The following is a 6,456-nucleotide window of genomic DNA, read 5'->3' on the forward strand; positions in this document are numbered from 1 at the left end:
TAGATTTTTTTTTAATTCTAGTTATTTCTTTTGCACCACAGAAGCAAGTAATTTAATGCAACCCAATTCTTTTGTTTTTAATTCTGTTTGGCCAATGGCACTAAGTAATTTAAAAATTATCTGCTTTTATTTTTCTCAATGTATTTTATGGTATCAGGACTGAAATCTATGTCTCAAATACATTTTGAATTGTTTTTTGTGTAAGGTGTGAGGCAGGTTGTGGTGTTTTTTTTTTTTTTTTTTTTTTTTTTTTATGAGTGTAGGGTATTTGTTTTTTGGTTTGGGGCCAGATGCTCAGAGATTAGTCCTGACTTATTTTGGTGGTGCTTAGGGGACCATAAGGGATGCTGGGAATCCAATCAAGATCAGTCATGTGCAAAGCAAGCACTCTTACATACTGCTCTCTCTGGCCATTTAGTGCATTGTAAAGCTTCTATACAACCCAGAACTAACTTTGTTCAGGCCTGAGTGGCAGTGCACAGTTCCTAAATATTTATCCTCCTCCCTGTCAGACCACTGTTGAGAGATTTTTGTCTCAAACTTACTGTATCTTTTGAAATCCAAATTTCTACCAGGGTGCCTACATTTGGCTGTTTTTAGTTGTCCATGAGTTAGTAGCTTACTTAAGTAGTACCTTTGGCCCATGTTTCCAAGTTTCAAAAACCATCTCTTCTCAGATTTCTGAGATAGCTATTAACTAAAGATAAATAAAAATTTCTAAAAATAAAAATTTATCAGTACTTTATATATATCTAAAATATTTTGTGATATAGAGACTTACCTAATTATAAATTTGTACCATTTTTTCAATCACCCCCTTTCTATAATTTCTTTGTAGCAAGTTGAGTAAACTTAAACATTGAAAACAAAACTACAGGTCAAATCCAAATGAATTAAAGACCTGGATATCAGACTTGAAACCATAAGGTATATTGAACAACACGTAGGTATAACACTCCATGACATTGAGACTAAAGCAATCTTCAAGTGAAAAAAACAAAAAGGGACCAAATATAATATATGGCCCATGGGCAGTCGTTTAAGGACCACTAAATGCATTAACTGTTTTATTTAAGCAATAAAATAGAAAATTTAAGAAATGAAAATAAAGAAAATCATTTGGGTGTAGTATGTTTTCTTCAGGTTAGCTAAATGATTTCTTTTTTTATTTACTTGATTTATTTTAGAACAACAATCCCTGGAAATACATAAATTAAAATTTATAGATGGCATACAAAAATTATACAAAAATAATATACAAAATAATATAGACCTGACAACACCACCTAGCCAAAGAAAAATCCATCTTGGTTATGAAATCATTGCTATTTTGTTTTATTATTGTTGTCAGTTACTTGGAAAAGGAGACTGGCTGACTGATTTAGTTTTTCACCATAGAGTCTTGTCATTAATATGGCTAGTTGGAAAAGTATACTAGATGATTTCAGCCTATTACACAACTAGAGGTTTTCAAAAGAACAAAGTTTAGAACTTTTTCAGAAATGGCTGTTATTTCTTTTGACTTCTACTGACTTTCTATCCATGAGACTGGGCATAAAGAGAAAGAAGGAAGGCATAACACCATATCATCACATTGGTGGATGAAGCCACATATTAACTCACTTTTCCTGTGAATTTTGAAGACAAAAACATTTTTCTCTATTGAAAATTTCTATAGAATGTTTCTTTGTGACTTAACAACAAAGACTTATTTATCTGTGATCCATCTGCCAACAACTTAACTTGGCACACATACTATTGCACACCAGAAGTCAAAGAGCAGGTCTGAGGGACAAGAAGTTCATACTACTGAAAAAATTAAAATATAAACTTAATACATATTTAACAAAATATTTCTGGTTTGTAGAATGCAATGAGACTACAAATAATTTTGCACTGGTGCTACTGCTTTTATAATTTCAGGGAAAATCTGAAAGAGAAATTGTGCTTTTTCAGAAACAAGACAGTCTGTCATAAAGGGAAAAATTCTGAGTTAAACCTAGGATCTTTCTAGAAATGTGATTAGGCATCTTGCTGTGTCTACGATGTCTGCAAACTATCAGAATATTTTTGCACTAGGATCTATGCAAAGACATTTACAAATATTTAAGTCAATGCCAAAGTGTTGATAAACAGGGGTACTTTCTCTTTTTTTTTTTAAATAATAAAATTAGATTTTTCAAGGAAGTTCTTATAGGTTTTGGTATTTGTAAAACAAAACACTTTATTAAATGTTCTTGGTAAATAGAAAATTTGCTCCTTATATTCTAGGATTAGCTAAATAAAGTCCTTCTTAGAAGATCTTGTGATACATATTTAATCAGTCACCACAAATATTTTTTATTTTATTTTATTTTATTTAAACATCTTGATTACATACATGATTGTGTTTGGGTTTCACTCATGTAAAGAACACCACCCATCACCAGTGCAACATTCCCATCACCAATGTCCCAAGTCTCCCTCCTCTCCACCCGACCCCCGCCTGTACTCTAAACAGGCTCTCCATTTCCCTCATACATTCTCATTATTAGGACAGTTCAAAATGTAGTTATTTCTCTAACTAACCTCATCACTCTTTGTGGTGAGCTTAAATGCTATAGTTACATGTTCCATGAATCAGAATGGTATATATGTTTTAATATTCACTAGGTTTATGAAGTTTATCAGGATCTTAGAAGGCCACCAAATGTAGGGTAATGATGTATATTAATTATTAATAAAATCTTGCTCATCTATACCTTTTCAATATTAATTAATCACCAAAGTGCATTATAGAGTTCACAAAGTGAAGATTAATAGATCAAGATTTTAAGAAATTAAAGTGGGAATCTTTAAAAGTAGAAGATGAAGGCAATAACAAGTAATAAGTGAAAATTTTACTTTAAATATTCATTTTATTTACAAATCAGACACTAAGTTACACCCTTTGCCAGGTCTTTTGTTTTTCTTTTCATTTGCTTATTTGTGAGGGAAAAGGGCCTCCCAAGGGCCTCTTGTAATTCTCTTACAAGTAACTCTTGTAATTCTTAGCCAGCTGGGTTGAAGGCCTAAAGTAGACTCTTTGGCCCTGTAGTGCTGAGAGAAATTAAATCTCACGCATCACAAATGAATGATCAAGTTTTATATATATATATATATATATATATATATATATATATTTGAGAAATGTGACACTGAGTCATTATACATCTTAGAGACTCAAATTCTAATACTAGTACATTACAAGATAATTCTTTCATGTACCTGTAAAGGTTGATAATATTTTCTGTGTCTTTAAAAGCTTAATAATTACAAATGAACTGATTAGATAAGATGTGAGTTTGATACCTGTAGAAAAATGGGTTGAACCAGTTCAAAATTATTGATAACTACATTTCGTAAAAAATTTTAATGGAATGAAGATGCATTACTCTGAGTGTTGCAGGAGTGTAGAAAGAAAGGTAAACAAGAACAGATAAAGGTGATCCAAGATGTGGGAGAGTGTCTAGCAATATTTATAAGTATTTTGTGAACTGAGTGTGACATTGAGTCAATCTAATTATGCTTATCTCAGGTTCTTTCACTAATAAAGCAGAATAGAGTTAGTAAATCTCATGCATCTTTTTATTAAAAATTTCTACATGGAATAAGTGTTAATGAAAACAATTTGTTGTCATTTAAATTGGGCAAGATATCTTGTCTAAGGATTTCTCTCTTTCCAATTAATCCACTGGATAGACTACAAAAACAGTTTCAAAATGGATTCTCTCTTGTGTGGTCCCCATCTGGTTTTAATAAGTACTTAGACAAACTTTGCCCCTCAGTCCTCCCACCTAGTGTCAATGAGCCACATTTTAACTTTGATTTATTTACCAATTTGTAGTCAGCCAGCCTTTTGTCTTGAATTTTCAACAAAGTCATTCCATTATATCTCCTAGCTTCAAAGGAAACAAATTTCCAGAGCAGATTCTTAATACTGTTGTAGACAGTTGCTATAACAAAACATCCTTAGACTGTAGCTTTAAGAAAAAAACATATTTCTCATAGTTCTAAAGGATGGGATACATAATACATACATAAATACATACATGCATACAATTCTAAAGGATAGGACCTTCAAATTATCTGAAGATTAAACTCTTGGTAAGATTCCTTTTACTTTTCTGACAGCTTCACAAAGCAGAAAGACTGCAAGAGAGCTTGGGTATTTCTTTTTTTTCTTACAATGCCATTGATTATTACTCTTCTTTTTTTTTTTTTACATTGTATTCCATTATTGAATAACAATATTTTTTTTTCTTAACACCACCCATCACCAGTGCAACATTCCCATCACCAATGTCCCAAGTCTCCCTCCTCCCCACCCGACCCCCGCCTGTACTCTAAACAGGTTCTCAATTTCCCTCATACATTCTCATTATTAGGACAGTTCAAAATGTAGTTATTTATCCAACTAAACTCATCACTCTTTGTGATGAGCTTCCTGAGGTGAGCTGGAACTTCCAGCTCTTTTCTCTTTTGTGTCTGAAAGTTATTATTGCAAGAATGTCTTTCATTTTTCTTAAAACCCATAAATGTGTGAGACCATTCTGCGTTTTTCTCTCTCTCTCTGACTTACTTCACTCAGCATAATAGATTCCGTGTACATCCATGTATAGGAAAATTTCATGACTTCATCTCTCCTGACAGCTGCATAATATTCCATTGTGTATATATACCACAGTTTCTTTAGCCATTCGTCTGTTGAAGGGCATCTTGGTTGTTTCCAGAGTCTTGCTATGGTAAATAATGCTGCAATGAATATAGGTGTAAGGAAGGGGTTTTTGTATTGTATTTTTGTGTTCCTAGGGTATATTCCTAGGAGTGGTATAGCTGGATCGTATGGGAGCTCGATTTCCAGTTTTTGGAGGAATCTCCATATCGCTTTCCATAAAGGTTGAACTAGACGGCATTCCCACCAGCAGTGGATAAGAGTTCCTTTCTCCCCACATCCCCGCCAACACTGTTTATTCTCATTCTTTGTGATGTGTGCCATTCTCTGTGGTGTGAGGTGGTATCTCATCGTTGTTTTGATTTGCATCTCCCTGATGATTAGTGATGTGGAGCACTTTTTCATGTGTCTTTTGGCCATCTGTATTTCTTCTTTGTCAAAGTGTCTGTTCATTTCTTCTCTCCATTTTTTGATGGGATTAGATGTTTTTTTCTTGTAAAGTTCTGTCAGTGCCTTGTATATTTTGGAGATGAGCCCCTTATCTGATGGGTATTGGGTGAATAGTTTCTCCCACTCAGTGGGTGGCTCTTGTATCTTGGGCACTATTTCCTTTGAGGTGCAGAAGCTTCTCAGCTTAATATATTCCCATCTGTTAATTTCTGCTTTCACTTGCTTGGAGAGTGCAGTTTCTTCCTTGAAGATGCCTTTAGCCTCAATGTCCTGGAGTGTTTTACCTACGTATTGTTCTATATATCTTATGGTTTTGGGGCTGATATCGAGGTCTTTAATCCATTTGGATTTTACCTTCGAACATGATGTTAGCTGGGGGTCTAAGTTCAATTTTTTGCAAGTGGCTACCCAGTTGTGCCAACACCACTTGTTGAAGAGGCTTTCTTTGTTTCATTTAGGATTTTTTGCTCCTTTATCAAAAATTAGGTGATTGTATGTCTGGGAACATTCTCTGAGTATTCAAGCTTATTCCACTGATCTGAGGGCCTGTCCTTATTCCAATACCATGCTGTTTTGATAACTATTGCTTTGTAGTAAAGTTTAAAGTTGGGGAAAGTAATTCCTCCCATATTCTTTTTCCCAATGATTGCTTTAGCTATTCGAGGGTGTTTATTGTTCCAAATAAATTTCAAAAGTGCCTGGTCCACTTCTTTGAAGAATGTCATGGGTATCTTTAAAGGGATCGCATTAAATCTGTACAGTGCTTTGGGGAGTATTGCCATTTTAATGATGTTAATCCTGCCAATCCATGAGCAGGGTATGTGCTTCCATTTCCGCATGTCCTCTCTTATTTCTTGGAGCAGAGTTTTATAGTTTTCCTTGTATAGGTCCTTCACATTTTTTGTCAAGTTGATTCCAAGATATTTGAGTTTGTGTGACACTATAGTGAATGGAGTTGTTTTCTTAATGTCCATTTCTTCCTTATTAGTATTGGTGTATAGAAAGGCCATTGATTTTTGTGTGTTAATTTTGTAGCCTGCCACCTTGCTATATGAGTCTATTGTTTCTAGAAGCTTTTTGGTAGAGTCTTTGGGGTTTTCTAAGTAGAGTATCATGTCATCTGCAAACAGTGAGAACTTGACTTCTTCCTTTCCTATCTGGATTCCCTTGATATCCTTTTCTTGCCTAATCGCTATAGCGAGTACTTCCAGTGCTATGTTGAATAGGAGTGGTGAGAGAGGACAGCCTTGTCTTGTGCCAGAATTTAGAGGAAAGGCTTTCAGTTTTTCTCCATTGAGGACAATATTTGCCTC

This window comes from Suncus etruscus, chromosome 4 (assembly GCF_024139225.1).
Source record: "Suncus etruscus isolate mSunEtr1 chromosome 4, mSunEtr1.pri.cur, whole genome shotgun sequence".
NCBI lineage: Eukaryota > Metazoa > Chordata > Mammalia > Eulipotyphla > Soricidae > Suncus > Suncus etruscus.